The 25,100-nt window shown below is 45.6% G+C and overlaps 1 protein-coding gene across 3 annotated transcripts in view; it reads right to left on the minus strand.

Annotated features, from left to right (window-relative positions):
• Positions 1-25,100, minus strand: part of Nck2 (NCK adaptor protein 2) — a 132,515-nt gene that overhangs the window by 41,720 nt on the left and 65,695 nt on the right. For all 3 annotated transcript variants that reach the window (XM_076557331.1, XM_076557332.1, XM_076557330.1), the window contains one exon: positions 14,777-14,974. The gene's annotated coding sequence lies outside the window, so the exon portion shown is untranslated. The remainder of the gene's footprint in view (positions 1-14,776; positions 14,975-25,100) is intronic.

Raw genomic sequence — 25,100 nt, forward strand, 5'->3', positions numbered from 1 at the left:
TGAGTACCTGTCAACTTTGTGGCTGCCTTTGTCCATCCCAGCATTTGAAATTGATGTGTATTTGTTTGCTTTCTTTTTTTTTTTTTTTTGGTTTTTCGAGACAGGGTTTCTCTGTGTAGCTTTGCGCCTTTCCTGGAACTCACTTGGTAGCCCAGGCTGGCCTCGAACTCACAGAGATCCGCCTGGCTCTGCCTCCCGAGTGCTGGGATTAAAGGCGTGCGCCACCACCGCCCGGCTTGTTTGCTTTCTTAGCACAAGCACAAGCAGTTCCAGGCTAATTACAGCTTCCACCCCAGTCCCAGAATCTGTGTAGCTGATCCTATACTGCCCAGCACTATCTACGCCTAGCTTTATCCACACATTCTTCACAACGTAAAGACTTTTTCTGGTGACAATAATGCTTTCAAACATCTGTGCAGGATGTAAAGATGTGAAGATGTAAAGAGCTATGCTGTGAGCCTGACCGGAGTACCCAGAACTCTTCTCAATACCTGTCTTCTCATCTACTCTAATCTTGGCTTTCTGTATTCTGGGGTGAAGGATGGGAGTCACCAGAAGAATACAGGATCGCTACTGTACCTGGCAACACTCCATAGTCCCCTGTGTTAGTGGGGTGAGCTGCCTGCACCCCTGTGAGGTAGTCTACTTCCTGAATGGCTCCTGTCTCAGCTCCCCTGGCTGTAAGGTCTTTCTGAACCATCCCATTTCACATGTGGCAGTATCCCCTACCCCAAAGCACATCTATGCCATCTCTTTCCTCTACAGCAACACAACACAGTTCCAAATGTTGCCTAGCCTGCCATCTCTACCCACTCTCCCATCTATCTGCTCTTCAAGGCCACTGAAGGTTTTTTCCCTTCCATGTTAGCCGCCCCTATCCACTGGGCTTCATTAGAGCGGCAGTTATGGCCAGCCTTTCTGCAAACCCTCCTCTTGCACTATGTTGCCCCGACAGCTTGTTTCCTTGATATTTCTTCCTAGTCTCCTGGGTTTCTCCTATCCTAGGGGCAGCCTCTCCTCCACCCACAACCTGAACTTTATGCTATCCACGTGCTGTTTTCCAGCCCCATCTCCCTACCTACCGCCAGACTTCTACATTCGGCTGCCTAGAGAACATCTCCATGTGGATGTCCAACGTACGCTTGAAATCTGGGATGTCGGAAATCACTGGGATTCTCCCGCTCCAGTGAAAGAAAAATCAATTCAACAAACAACAAAAACCCCGGAGCTGTTTGCACAGGGATTTCCCATCTTGGTAAATGAAATGCCACATGACCACTCATCTCGTGTCAGGCCAAAACTCTGAGACCCCCCATCTCCAAACTCCCAGCCATGGTGCCAGCCAAGCCCTGCATGCAGACTGGCCGTGAAACTGTGCTGGAGTCTAATCACACTTCTCCATCCCTCCACTGCCCAGCCCTGTAGCTCTGCGGCACCTCTTCGGGCCTGGTACAGATCCCCTAACCCCACTCCCACCCCTCCCACAACTCACAGGCTGCACCCCAGGTTCTCCAGCAAGTGATCATCATGGAAGAGATTAAAAAAAAATTAACAGATAATAAAATACGTGAAATTCCCAAGGCACAGCCTGAGACTCAGTGTCTACCTGGTTAAAAAAAAAATTAATCTACATACTTTTAATAAAATTCTAGCCTTTAAAACAAACACTTGTGTTGATCTTCCCTAGCCCTGTGATTTACAGCTAGGCTGTGGGATGGTGAACCAGGAAAAGCCCTTGCACTGGAAGGGTTATCAGCATACACCATCTTCTGACACGAACATGCTGACTTTTATAGAGTGGTAGCCACTGTCGCTTCAGGTAAAGACTGGAGACTATTCTAATGAAGCAGAGGGTCTAACTTGAGCATCCAACCTTCTGACAGCACAAAACAATGTTGTCATCCAAGAAGCTCACCCTCCGGAATGGTGCCATCAAATTAAAAAACTGCAAAAAAAATTTAATATTTTTTAAAAATGTGTGTGTGTGTGTGTGTGTGTGTGTGTGAGAGAGAGAGAGAGAGAGAGAGAGAGAGAGAGAGAGAGAGAGACTGAGACTATGTATGTACATGCTTGTGTGTGCAGGTATCTACAAGGGCCATATAAAGGGCCTTTAATCGCCTGGAGCTGGAATTACAGGTAAGCCACATGGGTGCTGGGAACCAAACTGCAGTCCTCTGACAAACAGCAAGCCCTCTAGACTACTGAGTCATCTCTCCAGCCTCTCAATGTTGGTCCATAATCACCAGACTCCTGGGAGGAACCCATCCGCAGGCCACAGGCTGAACACACCGGGTGGAGTCACGGGCTTATTTGCAAATAGGAATCCTGGATTTAGAGATCAAAAGACTGAACGTGCTTGTTTACACACTGGCTGCTAGGAAGCAATGCATATAATGACAAACGGCTGGCGTCTAGAATAATGAAAAGCCCTACAATGCAGAGAAAAAGACCAAGAGAAAAGGCAGGCAAAACACGGTCGCCTGCAGACAGACGGCGCAGATGGCGAGTGCACATAATAACAGCATTCAAACTCATTCATCACCTGGGACCCCAGTAAGAGTCCACTTTAACACTAGCTGGAGAATGCAGAAAAGTGAGGCCACATGCCCTGCTGAGGAAGAAATGGAGGTACACTAGAAAGCAAGCCAGAATGACCCTACAGAGCTATCGTGGACGTGAGTACAAGGCTACACTCCCACTGATAGTCTGGAGAGACGCTTTCAGCGGGTTGACGAGGGATGCGCACGATGATGCTCACAGCAGCCAACAGGGATGATGGGGAAAGGCAAGAAACAGCCAGCCAATCAGCAGCCAAAGGGACAGATGGGCAGTGCCGCCGCCACCACTCAGCTCAGCATCCTACAGCAGTGCAAACAAATGAAGCGATCATCTCTTCCTGCAGTCGCACAGGTGACTCGGAATACAGAAGTAGCAAAAGCCTAAGGACCACAGAAGTCAAAGCCCCATTTTTATAACGTGCTAACATGAGCAAAACTAGACAGCGTGGCTTGGGCTTACATAGAGAGATGCTGGAATACATTTTTAAAAGCAAGGACACAAACGACTAGTAAGTAAATGAAGGGGGAAAATCCTATGGGCAGAAGGATCCGGAATAAGCAAGGTAGATTCCCCCAGCGGGGAGTGCCGCTGTGCATCCAGCCCTGCTTCCACAGGAAGGCATTGCTTCAGAGGAGAAATGTGACAGGTGCCCAAAGGTCAATGCCAACAGCGAGGCCAGGCTGACTGTATAGTTATCAGGACTCCTATGATCATAAGAAAAACACGGGACCACGCAACAAAAGGCCTTCTATCAAGCACTGAACCTCTGACATCCACAGGGCTCATCAAAACAAATACAAGGTATAACACCCAGGAGGTACCGAAAGGGTGACGAACAAGGTGGTGTTCGGGATGGACTCCTGGAACAGAAAACGGATGTCTGTTAAAAACCCAAATGAAGCCGAGCATTTAGTTAGCACGTCACAGGTTCACCATTTACGACTGGTGTACGGTAGTCATGTAACAGAGTAGTGTTCTGTCAGTCAGCTTTTCTGAAGCTTCTTGGACACCAGTTAGAACAGTGTGAGCATCCACTTTGAACTTCAGGACTATCTGACTCTTGATAAGGACCACAGTCTGTAGGTAAGTCATCAGTTCATTTAGTCATCTGGTTAAATAATATCCATGTTTGGGAAAGTCCAAGCCCCAGAGAGATGGAGTCTATGAAGTCACACTCAGCTAGATCCCTATCAAAATGACACTTCAGTGACCATGACTTTCCCCAGGGTACAGCCTGTAAGAGCAGAGAGTAATTGCTGCTCTCCACAGAACACGTTCTAGTTCAAGCTCACTAGGTGCTCACAACACAGCGGAGTTCCCGAGGCAGTCCCTCTGAGTGTGTCAGGCCTGCTACTCTACAGATAAGGAGCCTGAAGGCGTGTGAGCCAGTAACCTGCTCAAGATACGACAGTCAATAAAAGAGCAGATGAGACCACAGCCCACATCTCCTGCCCCAGAGTCAGTAGATCACTGAAAGGAGGCATCTCATTTGTAATAACTGACATAATTTGCAAATCCTTGCTTGCAACGCCATTGTTTATAGCCTTGCTTGTTAGACTTAGCAGTCAAAACAGAGTAAACACTGCTTTCATTCTGTGGTGTGTGTGTGTGTGTGTGTGTGTGTGTGTGTGTGTGTGTGTGTGTGTGTGTGTGTGTGTGTTGACTGGAGTTTGAATTGTAGTCTTCTCGCAGTCAGTACACACGGCCTCCATTTTCTTTCCTTGAGCACCATCAGTTCAATCTAAATTGTTGTCGATTATAAGCAGGAGCGCAGCCAGGGCTCAAGGAGAGAACAAGAGTGCTGCTGATAAAGACCTTTGGCAGTAGTCATTGACAGGAGTTCTGTCCCGGCCCCTATTTCCTCCCTTCTGTGAGTCACATGCTCACAGTAATGTAAACTGGAAATTCTTAAGACTCCAAACGACAGGCTCCTGAAACAAGGGGAAAGAAGATGGCCTTCCCCTCCCCTTGCATTCTGAAGAAAGTACAGATTCCCAGGAAATTCCCAGGACTCTGCAGAATTACTTGTACCCAGCACCCATTTCTTCCAAGGCTTCCTTGTTACTTAGATAAGGGCACTAATGGCAGGCCTGTGTAAGTGCTTCTGACAGCTCACCGTGTGTGAGTTCCTGTCGCCACCAACCCATCAAGACAAAGAACCGTCCCATCAACAGACCTCTCTCTCGTACCTGCTCATGGGCACACTCGTCTATGGTTTGCTTGCTTGACCTCAATGGCCCTGTGCAAGGTGGTCTCACAAAAGCCAGACTAGGGAACAGAAGAGATTCCTTATCACACGGCGGCCAGGCAGCAGAGGACATGCCACATCCTTCCAATGTCCACCTCACCCAGACCCCACCTTCTAGAGTTTTCACCACTTCCCATAATTCCAGCAGCTAGGGTCAGAGCCTCTAACACATGAACCTCTGGGGACAGTTCCTAGAAAACACTACTGTAACCCCTCTCTTGCTTTATTTTAATGGACATCTAAACCATCCTTCCAATATGCAACTTACATGCATAAACTTCTATACATATACATATATACAACGACTCTACAGTGTGCCAAGGTCATCGGTCGGTGGAAGAATGTTCTCAGAGGAACAGTAAGTACCCAGGACTCCCTGTGACAGATAGTGGTCCTGTAGGGACTAGTCGGGAGCAACTCAAACAAGCAACTGGGAGTTATAGTCCTTTATCATACAATCTACTGAAACTTGGTTCTGATGTGTGTACATGATGGTTATTAGTTTTATGCTTTTATTTATTTATTTTTTTTTTTGCAGAGAAAACTGATTGATAAAGTATTCTGTATCAGCACTGTTAAGTTTTTGTTCCTGACACAGTCAAAACAACGTGTTTCCTCACAAGCAATATCCACACTGTTAAGCAAACCACTCAAGGAAACAGGACACAGAATCAACCTGCTAAAGAGCCCTGGGCTCTCCGAAGCTCCAGCGGGCTCTCACAGAACCGAGAGTTCCAATTCTAGTCACCGGGACACAGTGTCATAGGGACTGCAATCTTGAAGGCAGCAGGGTCCGGTGAGGAAATGACAGAGCCCAGGCTGTGTCTTAGTCACTCTTGTATTACTGTCAAGAGACACCATGAGCAAGGTCATTCCCATACAAGAAAGCATTTAATTGGGGGCTTGCTTTTGGTTTCAGAGGTTTCGTCCGTTAGCACCATGGTGGGGAACATGGCAGCACACAGGCTGTTAGCTAGAGCAGTAGCTGAGAGCTCCATGCTGATCCACAGGCAGGGAGATGGGCCGGGCTCAAAGCCCAACCCCAGTGACACACTTCCTCCAGCAAAGCCACCCCTCCTAATAACTTCAAATATATGAGCCTATGGGGGGGAGTCATTCTTATTCAGACTGCCACAGAATGTATACACTGCCCTCAATTAAGGTGAGCACAATTTCTCATCCCCAGTGTTCTGGGGTGTCCTTGAAAAGGGTCCCAACTGACATTTATAAAAAATACACTGTTTTCACATGGTGGGATCTGTATTTACAAGGTTCAGTTCTATCCAGGTGTCTAAGTGGAAATCTTGGAACATGTCCCCTCTGCTGGAGGTAGGGGTGGGGTTACTGCATATGAAAGGTCAGCATCTGTGAACTAGGCATTCCTCTGTGTGAGCAATGGGGGTAAGGGTAGTATCTGCTGCTTACACACCAAGTACCAAGAGAGCAACTGTAAACAGAACCCAGGATGGTAGCTGGCAGAAGAGATATGTATACTATGTAGAAAAACTGAATGCCAAGTCTGGAGACTCCCTCGGCCCATGTCCCTGGAAGAGACAAACTTCCTGGGTACTTAGGAGGAACGCCACTGCTCTATCCCCTGTGGTGGTAATCTAATTGTACTGAAATGTGATTTTGATTGTATGTTAATAAATAAAGTTGCCCGGGGGTCAGAGCTATTAGAGCCATAGCAAGAGTGTGGCGGTGGTGGCACACGCCTTTAATCCCATAGAGATCTGTGTGTTCAGGGATATAGCCAGCATTGGAGACATATGCCTTTAAGACCTAGGGGGCTGTACATTCAGACAGTGACGAGGCAAAGAAAGAAAAGAAAAAGACCATTACTAATACTTTACATTGGATTGAATTGTTTTATATTGTATATTGTATACAAATTTGAAACTGATATTGTTAGAAAATGTTATATGTATATTTCTAATTGTATTTATACCATTCATTTAACAATGTAATACAAATTTCTGATCCTTGAATGTTATTACTACCAACTACTAGGATATAAAGAAATGAAAGTTAGTAGTTAGACATTATCATAGAACTTGTAGTCATATTAGATATGTTTTAAAAATTGAGCAGAGATGTTTTAGACAGGTCATCTTCAAACCCTTCAGAGATCTACAGAATATGGCATTTAAAATGTTTTAATAACTTAGAAAATTTTTCTTTTTTGAGACATGTCAGCTCCTGGCAGTACTAATCTACTTCAGAGAAAATATGGGCATTGAAGAAACTGCATATGGAGTCAACTTTCCTTGTGGCAAAAGCTAGCCACTGGACAACAAAGTATCCTCGAATCAACAGGACAAAATGGACAGACAGAACACGAAACAAGGGACTACTGATTCTTGCCAAAACAAGTGTGGTTATGGCTTTATCAAAAGGCATCTTCTGAGGCCAGGACAATATGGCCCCATCCCTGAAGTGGCCTTTGCATCCGGAAAAGGTACGGTGCCCTTTTCTTTGAAGGCAGCTTAACAGGCAGAGGGCGGATGGATTCTGTTGTACAATGGAACAGCAGCTGAAAGCTCATGCCTCTCGAAAGTAGACTGGCATTTAATAGAGGGATGTGGAGAAGAAGAGGATGCTGAGATGAAGCCATATATACACAGCCAAGAAGAATGGACAGCTGAATTAAAAAACTGTCAACAATTTCCAGAATTTAAAATCCTGAATCATGACAGGACATTAGTGGAATTCAGGTGTTTCTGGTACATGGACTGCTCTCACCCAATGTGAGATTGAACTGTTGACCTTGTGTACATCCTACTTCACAAATGAGTCTGTCAGATACACTAAGCCTATAGGCTGAAGATGATGCCCCAACACTGCGGAGAAACCTCAGGTGACTGCCCAGGCAGCTGGCTGTTTCTGTCAACTCACAAATTTTTTGGAAGTTGCTTGCATGCACTTCCTGTTTTTTATTTTTGTTAGCTAATATTATTCCCTTCTTGGGTCTCTGAGGGAGTTGAAGATTAGTTAGTTATGGTTGAAGATTAGTTAGTTATAGTTGAAAATTAATTAGGATAGAAAGTACATTAGATACATCTTGGAATTACCAAAATAGGATAGATAATGGAATTATTTTCTCTGATTTGTCAAATACCTGTTTAGGTATTTATTACTTGTATATATTGTATATAGTTATTGTACTTTTGTATATAGTTTTTCTTTTGTTAGTTATAACCTTTTGCTTTTTTTTTCTTTTTATTAAAATAGAAAAGGGGAAATGTGGTGGTAATCTAATTGTACTGAAATGTGATTTTGATTGTATGTTAATAAATAAAGTTGCCCGGGGGTCAGAGCTATTAGAGCCATAGCAAGAGTGTGGCGGTGGTGGCACACGCCTTTAATCCCATAGAGATCTGTGTGTTCAGGGATATAGCCAGCATTGGAGACATATGCCTTTAAGACCTAGGGGGCTGTACATTCAGACAGTGACGAGGCAGTCACGTGTTTGAGTTTACAACCAATGAGAAGGCAGAACAAAATACTTTAAATAGACGAACAGACAGGAAATAGAACCCTCATTCGGGAAGCTGGGACACCGCAGGCGGAAGGGTGAGATTTTAGCTCTGAGCTCTGACCTCTCGGCTTTCTCTTTTGCATTGTTTCTGTGTTTCTTATTTAATAAGACGGTTGGTTACATCTATAATCCCCTCTGGCTTGAAGTCCACACAGGTGAGGGGCCGCTCCTGACTGTGGCTGGTGTACAGGCCTTCAGACAAGGTTACAGAGGTCTGTGCCCCAAAATGGCTGCAGACTTTCAAATAGAGAATTGCCTTTACTTCCTATGGTTGGCATCACACTCAACGCTCACCAAAGGACTTGTCAGTGCTACCTTAGGTCTGACCGAAAGTCCTGGAGGTGGCAAGTCACTACACAGGGAGCTAAAGCTGGCCTCCAGGGTCACAGACCCAGCAGAAGACACAGCCACCTTCCAGCAAAGCAAATACTAGAGGCTTCCTTTGTTTCCATCCAAAAGATCTTTTCATATTTGGCTCAGATATTCACACAGCATCCCAAACCATTCCCCTTAAACTGTGATCTCCAACAGTCTCATTTATTCATGTTTTCATAGCCATTTTAAATCTCGGAGCCCACAAACATTTCCAGTGATTTGAGAAAAAAAAGAAAAGAAAGAATCAAAAGGAAAATTAATCCCGACAGGAAGAAGCTAAAAACTCAGGCTCCCTTGGCTCCTATAGAGAAATCCACCAGAGGCACATGCAGGTGCCATGTCCTTAGGATCCCCCTCACTCCCAAGGCTACAAGGACCACTAGGCACAGCTTACTCCTGTGTGGACTCTTGGGGGGGAGGGGATCCCATCCACTGCTTACTCTTGTGCATACATGTGGGGAATCCCATCCACTGTCCTTGCATTGGCAAAGCAATCCATTTTTTAGTCGCCTAGTCAAGGTACCATTGCTAAAAGCCTACATCGCCTGCCCTGACAGGCAACCGGAGTATGTATACCTTCTGCCCTGACACACACAACTTTTTGTTTTCCTGAGGAAAAGTCAAGACGGACCACTCAACTCTTCCTGATTTCAGAATCTCAACAGCAGCCACACTTCCATTTACAGCTGAGTGGCTGCTTCATTCAATACTGTCCTCTATGTGCATGGCATCTATGGGCCTGAAAGCATAGACATCCAGTTCCTAGTCAATACACAAGTACGTCAATAACACAACAGCTGGTCTCCTGCAGAAACAGCTACTGAATGACTACAGGGAGAGAGGGTATACCATGTGGACACACCGGATAAAAGGATGACTCACATCCTAAGCAGAGCTGAGCAAGAGTTCACCGCACCACTCAGAGGGCATAAAGTTAAAAACTGAACAGATTGTTCCTGGAATTTCCTACTCATTTTTTTCTGGGAATGGCTGAGTGCAGGTTAACAAACTGCAGACAATGAAGCCTTGGATAAGAGGGGGATATTTTCATTTAAAACATAAACCAGACTATTAGTGACTTCTATAATCTGTCATGGGGGGGGGGAAGGAAGGTAGATATGGGCAGAGACTCGATTTTTTCAAAATTTTGTTTCTCTGGTTTTCTAAGAAGCTGAGGTACAGGAGAGTCATCAGTGAAGACAGGCGGCTGGGGAAATGTGGCTTATCACTACCCCAACCGTAAGAAATGATGGTTCTACTGACCACACATAGAAAGGTCAGAAGCATTAGGAAAAGCTATGCTCTGCATAAGTGACCAGACGCAGCGCTAGCACACAGGAAGTGGCTACTGTCACTTCTGTGGATAATCCCTGTCACGGCAGGTCTGACTGTAAGTCGGAACCAGTGGTCTAAGAGGATGCCGAGCACCAAGGCCTGTGGGGATAAGCAGCCTGCAAAAATCACCTTGGACCAGCTCAAAAAACTGCCACTGGGGTTTCTGTCCCCTCCCTCTCACTGTCCCTTCTGTTCTTCATGTTTTATCAAGTCCTACTTGCTGGCTGGAGATTTTCCTATGGCGGCAGAGGTGGGAAAAAAAAAAATCAAAGGAAGTTGATGTAAAAATGGAAGGCTTTGGGGCAGGGGAGGACAAGCGCAGCCTCCCGAGATACCTGTGAGCATGAAGCTCTGGCCAAGGTACTTCTCTCGCAAAGCCTGGAGTCCAGGTTCAAGGCAGGCAAGTGTACAGTATCCCTGTTGTCTCCAGGGCATGCTAGGAATGGTAACATAACATTAACTGAATAAAGAAGCCCAGCGGGCAGACCTTGGTTCAAACGCTTACCTTACCTATTCACCTAGCACATGAGGCAATCCATTGGCAGAAGGAGGCCAGAGACACACCAGAAAAGGCCAACCTCTTGCCGACCCTACCAGGGTTCCGCAACCATATTCCCTTACCGTAACTATAGAGGAGACAATGCCAGAGGGCTCTAGTATGCAGCTGTAAATGCTTACAGAGCAATTACTGAATCAATGATTACAGATCTGACCCCCTGTAAAACCTGCAGCATCAAAGGCCGCGGTCCTCTCTTGGCCCTGGAAACAACCTTGGACAGGAAGAAACTGGTCCAAGCTGCAGAGACTGTGGCCTGGACTATCACAGGCTCCTCTGTTTCTGCAGGCGCTCAACAAGTCCCTCCCAGCCATACCGATGACACCTCTGGCTGCACACCTGCAGCAGCAGCTGGAGTCCTAAAGTCCTAAGTCCCCACCGGGCAGCTTCATCTGCAAAGAGTCTAAGAGAAGTCACCGTAGCCACCGCCAAAACAACAAATAGGGGGCCAGGCTAAAGATAAGGAACCAACAAATCCCGGACACGGTTTTCTACACATATTGCTATGGTTTGGATGGGGGCTGAAACGTGCTGGGTTCATGTGCTGAAAATCCCCATTAAATATAATAAGGAGGTATTAAAGGGGCTGCAATTTAATCTACGACACTTAGAGGGCTGCCTGGGATTAGACACGATCGTCAAGATGTAGTTCCATCCATCCATGAATGTTGGTGGCCTCTAAAGAAGGGGAGAGAGCAACAGACAAACTGTCGCTTGCATGTGCGTATGGCGTCACGCACAGCCTTGGGACTCTGCCAGCAAGAAGGCCATCACTGTTGAAGCACCACAACCGTGAGCTAAACACACTTCTTTTCTTTATAAATGTTCCCCCAGCCTCGGGAATTCTGTTGCAGTAATACAAAACAGACTGATACACATTAAGCTCTAGGAAAATTTGCTTTTATATAAATCAAGTATAATGTGAACTTAAGTAGTGAAACTTTCCTTCATCAACGAAATATTACTGGATCGTATTCTTAGGAAGGTAAGGGTGACCGACAGGCTTGGTGTGTTATTTTCTCCTGAATTGCAATATCTGTGCAAGATGGAAAGGGATGGACAGCATCACGGCTGGTATCTATATCCCAAGATACCCCTAGCAGCCACTGATGAGCCAGTGAAATCCAGTGGACGGTATTTCTCCTCTCAGTCTAGCACCCAGAGGCCTCACAGCATCCACCCCCGCTACGGAACAGCCACCTCCAGTAAGAGGGAATTTCAGTTTTCAAGCGAAATGCTGAGTGATCATCTAAATAAAACGAGCAAAATGTGAAAACGACATGTGAGCATCCTATCTGCACGGTCTCCATTCTCCAGAGAGGGCAGGCCAGAGGTTCCCCAAATTCTGTGCCTTTACTTCAATGAGAGAAGACCCCGGGGCAGGAAAACACAGGCCTGGAAATCAAAGGCCCCACCCTCTTCTCAGTGTTCCCTCAGCCCAGCCCCAGGTGTAGGCTAGTAACCTGGTACACACCTTGGGTACCCAGTAACTAGGAAACGCATTCAAGAACTACCTACCATCCCAGTCACCATTCTTCCTAGACGGCACTGTAGTCTGGCATGCTGAGGATGCTGTCACTGTGCTTCCTACTGGCTCTTCAAAAGATCACGGACCAGAAAGTTTATCTCCAACCCCATACACCACTGCCTCTAAGACTCATATTCACTCAGGCCACTAGCCCTGCCCGGTGCCAAGCAGGACAATTAAATCTCTACCCATGTGTTCTCCTTCCATTCCTTCAGACCAGATTCAGTATAACATCCCTGAGCCTTCCCAGGCTCCTTCCCCAAAGCAGTGCTTCTCTGCTCCAGACAGACAGGTTATAGACACAGGTTATAGCCCCATGTGGTCTAGCCGGTCCTACATCATCTCTCACCCTAGCCAGCCAGGACACATGGAACTGTATTTTACCTGGTTTTGTAGCTGCTAAAAGATAGCGAAATGGCTTGGAATGTGGCCGGTGCTCACAGTGTTTATTACATGACTGCTACCCCCTCTGAACCACAAAATTAAATGCTTTCTGTATAGCTCTCATCCCTTATGAAATAAACATAGGCCTTGACATCATCGCCAGGCCGGTGTAATGCACCCTGCTGAGTGCGCAGGCTGGTCCAGAGCCAGGAGCCAATACAGTCCTCTCCCTCCACATTGCAAACTCTTAAGTCTGTCAAATGTCACTGACTGATCCTTAAAAACTTCCTCATAAGCAGTGCCAGTCTGTTCCTGATGAATTATTAATGAATTCTAGTGACCAGATCTGAAAAGCTGTAATTTCTAACTTACATGCCCATGAAATTTGACAAATGGATTGACAGGTGACCACATTTACAAATGACTTGAATCCGATAAGGCTTCACTTCAGGACCATTTCTAAGACCCTGAGTCCCCAGAGTTTGAGAAGCTCTCTTTGTAAGCAATTCTGCTATGACTGAGATATTCCCTACCCCCATGGGCTTGTCAAGGGGAGGGTGGAGAGCCCTGTGAAGGTAGGAAGGGATTTGAAGCTCCACAGCACCATCCGTGGGCAATGACGGGGTAACAGGCATGGGCAGGGCTGGGCATAGGGTTCCAAAGCCTGCCCGTGAGCTCTGGATTCCAGTCCAGTACCTAGTTCTGAATCCACCTCAGATACCCAACACACCTGGGATAGTGAGCCACTTTCTCCACAGGAAATCATAAAGATGCCAAGGTAAAGCGCTGGGACACTTCATTAATTACACTCATGAAATATGGCCTATCAACATTGTAGCATTTCAAATACCACATATTGTAACAGGCACAGTGAGGACATTAACGAGTTTCCAGACAAATGTTTTAAAACGCATCAAGAAGAACCAGCACCTTCACAAAGTGTTTCAGTGGTTGTTTCAGACCAAATGAAAGAGAATTCTAACTCATATAAAGGTACATTTACAGAAATCATTATGCCAAACTCCACAGAGCAAATCATAGGTCTGAGACTATCTCAAAACAATGTAAAGAACAGAAACAGTATGGGATTTGTGGGGAAAGGGAAGGACAGTCAGTGGGTGGGCGCCAGCCCTGCAATTCCGAGGCAACCCTCTACAGATGAAAATATGCCTTCTCACGAGATATTTCTGTCAGCCAGAGGGAACACCGGATAAACTGCACCACATCCCAGTCACAGCCAAGATATTTTTGTGGGCTGGGGATATAGTTCAGTCACAGAATGCTTTTCTAGCATATATCAATCCCAGCAACACTCACACACAGACACACAACACCTCTCCCTCTCTTCTCTCTCTCTCATATTTGTTACACAACCTCATCTTTGTTACCCATATCACCATGGGGGCTCCGTGGTCTCAGCTGCACAAGGTCAATTACAATTGGCATTTCCTTCTAATACAGCTTGAGCACATCTCTCATACAGACTTGTAAAACAGTCCTAGGAATCTTTTCTTTACTTGCATTTCTTCTGGTGTGAACTTATCTTCTCAGTACCAAGCTGGACTTGAACTTGACCAGGCTCAAGGCCACTTTCCTCCTTGCTGTACGCTTCCGGTCCTCAGTTAGTACACGGGCAACCTCAATTCAGAGCATGTTTCAGAACCTCACTGCCTGGGACAGAGCTTTGAACTGGTCTGCACACTTTTATTTAAACACTCAAAACCACCCGTTCTCACATCAGAACAGTGGCAACCTAGCTTTTAAACTGTGTCCCTTCAGAGCTTAAATTTAATGCAGTTTAACAAATCAGGGCATCACCTACTGCTGTGTAATTGAGTTCAGTAACTACTATGCAGGGGGCTGGAGAGATGGCTCATTGGTTAAGAACACTTACTACTCATGCAGAGGATCTGGATGGATTCAGTTCCCAGCACCCACACTGTGGCTTACAACCATCTTCAGGGGATCTGACACCTACTTTTGACCTTCACAGGCACTAGGGTGTAGTGGGTAGTTGTTTGAGCCATGCCTGGGAATTGAACCTGCATACTCTAAAATATCACTAGGGCATGCACACAATGTACACACACATATAAAACACACTCATACACATCAAATAAAAAAAAACTTTAAAATTAAAAAAAAAAAACAAGTAACTACTGTGCAAATTAAGCACTCAAGTCAAAAAAACAAAAACAAAAACAAAACAGCCGACCTTTTTTGCCTCTTTTCTGCAGAAGTCGGCAGGCTTACCTTTGGCACACAGTTGCAAGAGGTGACTGGCAAAACGTAGCACTTTTCAAAAAGATGAGGTTTTGATTTTCTGCTGAGGACACCTTGAAGGTTACAAAGCTGCAGGGAGGATCCTCTAAGCTCTTGAGTCAGCTCAGACCTCAGCAGAGAAGCATGAACCAGAGTGGCACTCGTTCGTAGGAGAGGAACCTATGGGATCTGTAGAGAAGGAGAAAGGCTGGATTAGAAATACACAGAGCAACGGAAAGCGCGTATTAGACATGCTTGCTCGATTGAGCTCAAATAACCATTAAAAACAAAGAGAGATGGAAGGAAGGAAGGAAGGAAGGAAGGAAGGAAGGAAGGAAGGAAGGAAGGAAGGAAGGAAGGAAGGAAGGAAGGAAGGAAGGGAGGGAAAGGAAGGGAAAGGAAGGGAAAGGAAGGGAAAGGAAGGGAAAGGAAGGGAAAGGAAGGGAAAGGAAGGGAAAGGAAGGGAAAGGAAGGGAAAGGAAGGGAAAGGAAGGGAAAGGAAGGGAAAGGAAGGGAAAGGAAGGGAAAGGAAGGGAAAGGAAGGGAAAGGAAGGGAAAGGAAGGGAAAGGAAGGGAAAGGAAGGGAAAGGAAGGGAAAGGAAGGGAAAGGAAGGGAAAGGAAGGGAAAGGAAGGGAAAGGAAGGGAAAGGAAGGGAAAGGAAGGGAAAGGAAGGGAAAGGAAGGGAAAGGAAAGGAAAGGAAAGGAAAGGAAAGGAAAGGAAAGGAAAGGAAAGGAAAGGAAAGGAAAGGAAAGGAAAGGAAAGGAAACAGGGCTGGAGAGATGGCCCAGCAGTTAAGAGCGCTTACTGCTCTTGATGAGGACCAGTGTTTGGTCCCCAGCACTGATGTTGGGGGCTCACATCTGCTTATAACTGCAGCTCCCAGAGAATCCAATATCCTCTTCTGGCTTTCCGAGACACCTAGCCTCACATACACACACACACACACACACACACACACACACACACACACACACACACACACACACACACATACACACACACACACACACACACACACACACACACACACACACACACCTTAAAATCCCCAAACACCTGGTCATTGATTGACCGAGGAAAAGCTCCTCCCCCTGAGAAACATCCAGCAAACGTGAAGAGCCCCTTCTCCCCTTTGCCACTTCCCCTCCTCCACAACCCCCTCTGCTGGGGCGTGGGTCACACGCATGTGCACATGAGCAGCAGGGGAAGAACGGGCAATAGGGAACAGGCTCCCGGGCCTCTCTAGCCCTCTTCTCTACTCACACCTCTCACAACACTGCTGTCCCCAACAGAAGGGAGGCTTTCAGATACAACAGAGGCAAGCTTATGGGGAGGAGGACCACACAGAGCCCTCCTGCCCACAACTGAGTGTCTCTTACACTGCCATTTACCAAAGTGTCACCAAAAACTGAATCCCGGTCTAAAAGCTAAAAAGCATCCCGTTCCCATACCAGGGAATCCATGACTAGCACCTCAAAGCTACACAGTAGTTAAGGGGCAAGCAGCCCGATAAAGGTGGCCACGCTTCCTCCTGCTTTTTGAGTTGGCTGTGCATTCACTGTGCACATACCTGGGCAAACACTTCTGGTTTCCTCTAGCATTTTCAAGGGGACTCTGATGTGCTCTGCAGATTCCCAAGGGAGTTCACTGGCATTTTTAATCAGATTTCAAACCCAGAGGGGACCTGTCTTGACAGTTCACTTGGAGAAGATCTATTAATTCATCCTGAGGATGATTATGACCCAAAAATGTTAAAAAAAAAAAAAAAGCCCACAGAAAAATTGAATTCTATTTTACTCGAATAGGAAGTGATAATTCAAGCAGAACTATCATGAAGTGTTACAAGGCAAGCTCATAAATTTTGATTTAAAAATGAATCCCTCTTTATGCATTCTCTAGCTCTATCTCAAGAGTAGGATGGTTTTAACAATATGATTTACTATAAGGAAAAAGCAAATACAATGAAAATACTAGGTGCCTTTCTCTCTATATATGTTTACTGTAAGATGAAATGTAGTACTGGTATCTATCTGGGCTTGAGTTCTTACTCTACTGCTGACGCCACTGACCTTATCGTCTGCATGACTTAGCTATGGCCCTGCCAACCATCTCTGTAATCTCCGTTCTGGGCGCTATTCTAGAAGGTTGGATTTTTTTTAAGATTTTAACTGAAAAGAGGCACCTGTCTGAAGTTAGGCTTTCTAAAGACTATCTGTGTCGCGGCTGAATCTAATAACCTTCCAGGACACACATGAATGCCTAACTCCCTTGGGGACTACGTAGGTCAGCTTTCTGTTGCTATGACAAAATACCCAAGGGTAAAAATTGACTTCGATGAGGGAAAGCTTTATTAGGGTTCGGGGTTTTCGAGGATTTAGTCAATAGCAGGCTGACTCCGCTGTTTGGGAGCTGATGGCAAGACAGCACATCGTGGATGGAATATAAGACAGAACAACACTGTTATCTCACATGGGATAGAAAACAGAAGTGAAAGAGAGGCAGTGGCCTGTGTCCCAATAGCCGTCTAGACCAGTGGTTCTCAACCTTCCTAACGCTGCAACCCTTTAATATAGTTCTCATGTTGTGGTAACCCCAACCATAAAATTATTTTTGTTGCTACTTCATAACTATAATTTTGCTACCTTTATGAATATCATGTGAATCTCTGTGTTTTCTGATAGACTTAGGCGACCCCAGTGAGAGGGTGGCTCACCCCCCCCCCCGCCAACTAGGGGTTGCCACCCATAGGTTGGCATAGAATCGCTGTTGTAGACCCTACCTCTTAAAGGTTCTACCAGCTCCTAATGGTGCCGTAGGCTATAGTCAGAGCCTTTAACTCATGGTCTTTGTAGAACATTTAAGGTCCAAATCATAGCAGGGACGCTGAGGGTCTTCCTTAACTGGCTTTACAGATACGAGTTCACCTGCTCTTTGCACACCCTTTGCTCCTTCTGATGGTGAGCGGAGAAGAAATGCTTCTAATAGGAACGGAGAACCAGGTGCAACATAGCCACTGATCTGGAAATGCTTGGAGTCTAATGTTTGGACAGGTCCAAACACATGGCCTGTCAGCACCCTGGCGCAAGGAAAAGTGAGAAGGCTCAGGGCAGGACTCTGATGGTGAAGTGGCTGGGATGTTGATGAAACAACTTAGAACCCATCCTAAGATACCAGAGGCCCACCCTTATCCAAATGTGAGAAATGTTTACAGCGTTTTCCACAAGAAAAGCAAGAGGCTATCAAACCATCTGCACACCAAAAGTGCACAGAAACAAGAATCCACACCGACTGAGACCTCTCCATAAGTGAAGTTCACCACTGTGACTGTTGAACCTGGGTTCAACACTTTGGTTAAGCAAGAACAGTTCAAATCGGGTCTTTAATAACAACAATCTGTGATCTAAAACCACTGCAGCAAGAACACTTCAAATCCTGTCTTAATGTCAATCTATGATCTAAAAACATTGCTATGTAAAAACTATCAGCTGGCTTAGATAATTGGCTATTGAGCACAGAGCTACATGCAGAGTAGAAAAGACCTCACCGAAGAATTTATTCAAGGATTTCCTGCAAGCCATCATATGGGCAGATGAGAAAATAAGAAAAAAAAAAAAATGAGATCGACATTTATACTATATGTATCTTTTTAAAAAACTTTAATTTGGACGTTAGTAATACAACATTTTTTCCACTGTAAAATCCAAAAGTGGATCAGATCTAATTCCCCATTAACATTGTGATTTTCTTTTCCTCAACTAAAGCCATCCCTTGGGCTTTCCACAGTCTGTTCAGAGGTATACAGCGGCAGAGCTTGCTTCAACTCTTAAGAGAATATTCCAAATTGGAAAGCTTGGACCCATGGGTTGCAAACCCTGGCAGAGCTCTCTTACTCAAGTTCGAGAATGGGCATAGATAAAAGCTCAGTGTAAGCAGACCTCGACCATTCTTTTTGTTTTTGTTTTTTTTTTTTTTTTTTTTGGTTGTTGTTGTTTTTTGTTTTACTTTATTTTGTTTTAAGACAGGGTCTCTCTATTAGCCTTGGCTATTCCGGAGCTCACTATGTAGACCAGGCTAGCTAGGAACTCAAGGAGACCGATCTGGCTCTTCTTCAAGAGTGCTGGAGTAAAGTCATACACCAATACACCTGGCCATTCCAAACTTCTAAAGGCTCCCTGCAGTGTGCTCTCTGTAGTATGGGGTTACTTCCTTTCAATCTGGGGTCTAATATGGATCCCCAAGGCTGACATCCATAGCTAACACACTTCACTCTAGCTTGGTCACTTGGGGGGTTAATACAAGGGTTATATATGCTTATTTTATAGGCTTGCTACTGCTGGACATCAGGACTTCCCTTGCTTCAGAGATGGCCAACCTGTCCAGATGGCTGGCTACCAGTAGAAGTTACTCTTCAGAAGACACTGGAAAACCACTTCTCCTCCCTGTCTCCCTGACAGAAACACAACAATGGACAGAGAAAAAGAGGCAGTGGTTCCATTGCCAATCCCGTGGCTGACCTCAGCCTCAGCAAGCTGCATAGCAACCTGGGAGCCCAAGCCCATCCTTCTGCCAGGAGCCCATCCATAGCTCCTACAGCTAGGATGGGAGCATATGTTCTCTCCATGCAATGATCACCATAAAAAGCAACTGCTGGTGGTGACTACCACCTTCCAGGAGTGCTTCCTATCCTATAAGACTGCTTCAAACTCAAACTAAATCGACAGTGTCAGGCTTTGCGGAGAATGAAACCCATGAGGGCACCATGACTTCCATTTTTAAAGTGACTGCATGTCAAAGAAAGATCTGCTGAGTAACAATGCCTGGGTGGGCTAACGCTGCACACACAGCCCGAGGCCCAGGTATGTGGTTAAGCATTCCTTGTCTAAAACACTTAGAAAATACTTGATTCTGAACTATCTGCAGAGATGTTACTAGGTTTGCATCTCTAATCCAAAGACCTGAAATTTAAAATGTAACAAAATGTGAAACTATTTGAGCACCAAAAGACTTCAGATTAGGAAACACCCAGTGTGAATGTAAAACACAGAAAGACCCCCACCTCTCATCAAAAGACAGTTACAGGCAACTGTTTTTAATCCTTTATATAAAAAGAAAGTGATGTGAATAGTAGAAGCCTCCAGGCTCTGGAATGCCTCCTTGCTATTCCTTATTCAATGGAAGATACTGTTTTCTGACAGTGAACAGACCAACAAGTCGGCTTGAATGATTTCCCTGGCTGAAGTCAACCCTGATCCTGAGCAGCTCAGAGCTTGTCAACCTGAGTCAAAGGATGACCAGAGGATGACCTCAGCACTGTTTATCACTCCCAGCACCAAAAAGGTCCCAGTCAGGGTTCCAGAAAGGCTGAAATCCACTGGTGAGTCCCAGGCTTCTTCCAAAAGGTGCCAAAGAACCCTGATCTTTCAGTCAACAGAAAACTTTGATGAGACGGCAAGGTATCAAGTTTTCTGACCTGATCATATATCAATTCCAAAGAGTAATGTTGGTTATCAGATTAGAAGGTATTCCTGACAGCAGGAGATCCAGCATTGAGTCTAACCTCTGGAATAATGGTTTCTGCCTTCAAATATCCCAGGAATGAGACAAATCAAAACTGCAAACAGTAGGTCAACCATATACAATTACAAATAAAATATGGAACAAAAAAGCAGCAACCAGTGGATGAGAACCACTGAGCTGCAGTCCAGGTTTAGCCAAATGTATTTACACTTCCTTATACACCATCTGTGTGTGTGTGTGTGTGTGTGTGTGTGTGTGTGTGTGTGTGTGTGTGTGTACGTGTGTATACATATCCATCTTACGGTTGTTCCTGAGGAACAACCGTCCACCTTGACCCTGCCTCCCCCTTGAGACAGAGTCCTGGGACTCACCGATCTGGCTGGGCTGGCTAGCCAGCAAACCCCAGAGATACTCTGGTCTCCCACTCCCCAGCATTACATGGGATTACAAACACACACAACGATGCCTAGCTCTTTATAGAGGACTTGAAGATGGCACTCAGGTTTTAATATTCCAGCAAGCACTTTACTAACCACGCTTTCTCCTCAGCCTCTTCAGAATCTTGAGGACCTGAAAGGATCTCACAAGAATTCTGCTGTTTGAAGACCAGTGTCAGTGTATCTTACACTGCCAAATTTTGATCATGAGGCAATCAAGAGGTTATTAAAGCGTATCTGAAACAACAGAAAGTCATCATTCAAATCTTAAACTGAACTTTTTTAAAAATAATCATCTGAAACACAGGATCGGCAGATACATGGTGGATTCTCTCCTGTGCTACGGTATTTCCCTACACTCCCCTTTAGTTCAGTCCCACTCTCCTAATCAGGAGCATGTCTTGCAACGCCTCTCAACAGCTTGATGAGAACCTAATCACATCCAGCATGTGGAGAAGGTCCACCAGCATTCTTTACTTCCCTGTGGTTTTGTTTGTTTGTTGTTTCTTGATACTGGGTCTAGCTACACTGCCCAGGCTAGACCCAAACTCAAGCCACCACCCTCCCCATGTGCTCACCACAGGGTGTAGTAATGTATGCAACACTAACAAAAAGTATGCTGACAAAAAAAAAAAAAAACAGGCACACACTTTTTTTTTTTTAAAGGAAAGGAGGAAGGGACAGTGAATTCCTCTCTTACTTGACATAATTCAGGCACATTTCCTGATTGAGATAATTTAGCCTAGCTACAAATCTATGTCAAACACTAATTGCTCCATGACCCTTACCTTTGGGGATAAAGGACTGAATAAATGAAACTGTAAGAACGGTCAAAGCTGACAATGGTATATAGTATCGGGGCTGCAAAGTCTGCCTTTGTCATGTGCTCCGGAACTCCCAAACATGCACAACACCCCACTCCCATTAAAACACACACAAAAACCTCAAAAAGTGAGCCAGGAAGGCAGACAGAGCTACGGCTAAAGTGGTCACAAGTGACAAGTTCGGAAGGGTGAGAAACATCACAGTCTCTTGACTTCCAGGAGGACACTGGGACAGATCTTTCAAGAGGCGTCTAAACTAAAATGATGCAGTGAGCGTGGGGTCCCACCCCAGCAGGAGAGCGTCCTTACGAACAGAGGAGGAGGCACCAGGTCTGCACTCTGAGGAAGGACTAAGTGAGGCCACAGGAAGGAGATGGCCATCTTCTAGCTGAGGGAGGCCTCGGAAGAAACCAACCCTCATGACACCTAGGCCTTAGACTTGCGGCCTTCTGAACCATGAGAATAAGCCTGATGCTTGAGCTACACAGCCTATAGCACCTTTTTAATGGCAGCTTGAGCCTTCCCTGAGACCGTCAACTATGAATTCTCAGGAACTTCAAAATATTTCATGAATCAATGAAGCTTAAGTCCATGGGAACCAAGCGTCAAAGCACAGAAGCCCCTACCTCAGGCACTGGCCAGCGTGCCATCCTCCTGCACCCAAGAAACAGACTCACCAGTTCTCCATATTTACAGACTCTTAACCCAGCAAAAGCACCACCACAGCCTCTGGGACCCTACCACTGAATCTCCTCTACCAAAGTCTGGCCTTGCCACACCTTCGCAAAGCTCTAAGGTGTCATCCACTGCTGCTGTAGCACAACCAGGCTTAAAGACGTGAAAGAGCAGACACACTCTATGTCCACCCCATATGTACTGTTATCCAACCCCCAACCATTACAGGCACATACACAGCCCTCCCCGGGTGAGTGCAAAGAACATCACACAGACAACTTCACTGACCCAGACAGCTCAGCATGCACACCCAAAAAACCAAGTACAACTCTATTACCACATCAGAATAACTATAATTCCTTAATACAAATTTCCCAGCTGCATTGTGCGTAAGAGTCTTTTTTTATAGCAAATTTATTTGAATGAGGGTGCAAGGCATGTCCACAAACTGCAACCTCTAGTCTGTCTTTTGAGGCAGTTTAACTCGATTTCATTTTCATGATAGGTGCTACAGTGCTAAGGTGTCCATTCTGCTGAGGCAGGACGTTCGGCACCAGGTAGATCCAGGCTCACTGGTGTTTTCCGTACACTCCCCAACCCCTGACATTTCCAGTCGGTTAGTAGTTTATGCCTAGGGATCCCTTAGATGGGAGAGATTATCTTGATGGAAGGGGACCAGCCCTGACTGAGTGCTAGACATGGAGAAGTTCCCCCTTTATCTGGTGCTTTAGCAAACAGGAGAAGTCCACCCCTTCCTAGCCCTGTCTAGCCCCTGCCTCCATCCTTACCTATGACTTCCTGGGGGCCAAGGCTCTGTGCTTTCCTCTAGGCTTAGGGTTCCTTCTAGAAGAAAGAAGTAAGCATATACTGTATTTTCCTGGCTGCAGAAGGGCACATGAAACCTCAGGATAAAAATTACAATATCACCCGAAGCATTGACGAGGCCAGGTTTTCGGTTTTTAACCATTTCAAGAGGCCAATGAGTCTCTGCAGGGACAAGAGAACTATGGACGATGATTCCATCTACCAGGGGGATGTCTCCGGGAAACCCACACCACCCTGGAAAAGTGGCATTTTACAGCCCCATGTGACCCCGAAAGAGACACACCACACCATCTGTACCACATTATACGCTGGCATTATCTCTATGCACAACACTATCTCCTTCCCTTTCCTCCTATTCTTCTGGAAAGACAGCCTCCCCGTATAGCTCAAGTTGGCCGAGCTCACTAGGCAATCCAGACTGGCCTCCAACTCAGGACCCTGCTTCTGCCTCCCTATTTCACCACTATGCCTGGCACTCTCTGTGGTTTTTCTGGAAAAGTCAGAAAATTTTTTTCCACACAGAACATTTTATTGTCTTATATAAACCCGAGTTCCCCTACACCCTGCAGTTAATCAAATCAGAAACCTCACAAACCTTACCCCTGCTATTCGATGAGAGCACCTGAGTGCTATTTTAAAGCACATATTAATTTAGACAGGCCAATGCTGAGCCTGTGAAGCCAGCCAGCCACACATCTGTGCATCACAGAATGGAAATATCCAGAGCTCTGTGCTGGTCAGGGCCCAAGTTCTCATTAACTCAGGACTAAGGCATTGTGCCTCCAGGTAAGAGGGCTATGTCAGGACAGGAAGTGCTGCTGGGGCTACCCTTGTATCACAGTGTCAGCTGCTATGGTCTGGATCAGGCCTATGTGTCAAAAGCTTGCTTTCAAGCTTGCACTACTTGCACTACTAAGTAGTAATAGTAGAGCCTTTAAGGACCTTAAGGCTAATAAGATGAATGGATAATAAAACATGAGATACACGCACACTGCAGAACATTACTTAGCTCAACTAAAGAAGCAACAGAACCACCTGCTACAGCATGGGTAAGTTGGAGGACTTTATGCTCAGTGAAAAATCCCAGGTACAGAAAGACACAGGGCAGTCTCAATGCACAGAACAGTAAGAAGCTGGTAGCCAGGGAGCCTGGATGGGGATTTGTGCCAACAGGTGAGAAATTTCAGCAGAAACATGAATAAGTTCTGTAGCACTAATTTAAATTTATTTTAATTAAAAAATAAGTGGCATTCTGAAAAAGCTAATGATTATAAAAATTTAACACGGAGGTTTTGAATTATCGTAACTGAATTAAAATGTAATACATTGTGCTTTTTACCTATATTTGGCTGTTTTAACATATTCCGAATACTGCCGGAGCCCAGGCGCCCACACTGTTTCTGCAAGCCAGACCCCTGCAACCACGAGCCTGTGTCTGCAGTTTCCTTCTTTCTTCTGGAAGCGTCTTTGTCTCATTGTCCAACCAAACCCTCACGGGTGAGGCTCTTCTGAAAGATGGTCTTCTATTCCCATAGAAATCATAGACCACAGTCTAACGTGAGCAACCGTCCAGGGAGGAAGAGTCACCACGAAGAGAATGCAACTTCCCCTGTCCCGGTGTCCACATGACTCCAGACAGAACCTCACAGCACATTTACCAGCCAGTAAACTTCCAGGTTGTTGTTTGGGGAGATCTGGGGGAGGTCTCCTGCTGTTATTTGTTGCCTGCCTGTTTGGTTGTGTTTGCTTTGGAGACGGAGTCTCACTTTAGTCCAGGCTATCCCTGGACTAAACAGCTTAGGCTGGCCTCAAACTGAGTCCTACAGCAGCCTCCCGGGTGCTCGGCTTACAAACCTGAATCACCACACCCAGCTAACTGTCACTTCTTAATTACACCCATGAGATCCACTGTTAATACCCAATGGCCTGCAGCAGCAGTCAATACCACTTTAGGCCCTAAATCTTCTCTTTTCAAATGTCAGCCCCTTACGGACTATACTCCTGAGTCAGTCTGAACAGCCACATGAACCTTGAA

Source organism: Peromyscus maniculatus, chromosome 21 (assembly GCF_049852395.1).
Source record: "Peromyscus maniculatus bairdii isolate BWxNUB_F1_BW_parent chromosome 21, HU_Pman_BW_mat_3.1, whole genome shotgun sequence".
Classification (NCBI taxonomy): domain Eukaryota; kingdom Metazoa; phylum Chordata; class Mammalia; order Rodentia; family Cricetidae; genus Peromyscus; species Peromyscus maniculatus.